This window comes from Herpailurus yagouaroundi, unplaced genomic scaffold (genome assembly GCF_014898765.1).
Source record: "Herpailurus yagouaroundi ecotype Mexico unplaced genomic scaffold, PumYag 182, whole genome shotgun sequence".
Lineage (NCBI taxonomy): Eukaryota > Metazoa > Chordata > Mammalia > Carnivora > Felidae > Herpailurus > Herpailurus yagouaroundi.
The window spans coordinates 5,421,608-5,422,974 of record NW_024412413.1 but is presented as its reverse complement, the minus strand read 5'-3'; positions in this window follow the sequence as shown (position 1 = coordinate 5,422,974).

Here is a 1,367-nt window from a genome sequence, read left to right as displayed (position 1 = left end):
AAGGTTGGACATCACCCTGTCTGACCCCAGCTGGGAAGGAGCACATTGTGCAATTCTCTGCCCTGTTCCCAGCTCCCCACTCCCACGGGCACAGGCTCAGCAAAGCAGGGGATGTCTCGGGCTCAGGAAGGTTTGTGGGTGGGGAGGTCATGCACAGTCCACATGTCCAGGCGCTTCACAAGTGGTATTTTGATATTTTTTTCACGTTTATTTATTTTTTGAGAGAGACAGAGACAGAGAGAGACAGAGCAGGAGCCGGGTAGGGGCAGAGACAGAGGGAGACACAGAATCCCAAGCAGGCTCCGGGCTCTGAGCTGTCAGCACAGAGCCCGATGCGGGGCTCGAACCCACAAACCGTGAAATCATGACCTGAGCCAAAGTCCCATGCTTAACTGGCTGAGCCACCCAGGCGCCCCCACGAGTGATATCTTGAATCCTGACAGGAAGCCTGTCATTTTCAGATGAGGACACTGAGGCACAGAAAGGGAGGGGTGACCTGATTCCAAAGCCCACACTCCTTGTACTCCACACCCCCGTCTGTAGAGAAGGGAGGAGGTTTCTCTGTCCACATCGACAGGGAAGTAGGATGGCCCGGGAGACCCAGACTTCTGGCTCCGGACAGATGCCTAACCTCCCTGCACAGGCTGCTGTGGAAATGCTCTGTGCAGGGCACAAGGGTCAGGGGGCATTTTTGGCACTTCCTAAAGATGCCCGCAAACTCCCTCCCCAGCACCGGTTATCCCCAACTTCAACTTATCCATGACACGGTGGAACGGAAACCTCATGTCAGTATCACTCAACGAAAAATCTCTACCGCTTGCCAGGAAGTGAAGGCATCACACAAAAAACAAGCAAGCAAACAAACAAACAAAAACGGCAGGAAAATCAAGCAAAGACCTTCCACTCTGTTGAGATGTTGGTGCCTGCTGGAGGTTCGCGGTCCCGTGTGAAAAGGGAAAAGATAGTATCACAGGATCCCAAGGAGCTAAGAGGGCAACTGCTACTTGTCGCTGACTTAAGGGATGGGAAGGAACGGAAAGGGAGCGGTTTCTCTCCAGGACGTGCAGGGCCACTCGGGGATGGAAAATTTCCCTCCTCCGCCGCCGACCTGGGGGCAAGGTCCTCTTCTCTTCTCCGCCCCCGCCCCCGGCCCTGCCTCCCGAGCCGAGACCCCCTCCCCCTCCCCCTCCGCCCTCCCCCCCCCTCCCCCCTCCCCTAGCGCTCTGGCGGCCCCCCATTTGCATGGCCCGAGGGGGCGGGGCTGCCGGGCTGACGTCACGCAGGGACTGCTTGGGCCGCGGCGTGGAGGCCGCCCCGGGAGCGCGCGCGGGCGCCGGCGGTGCAGGGCGGACCGCGGCCCCGGACCT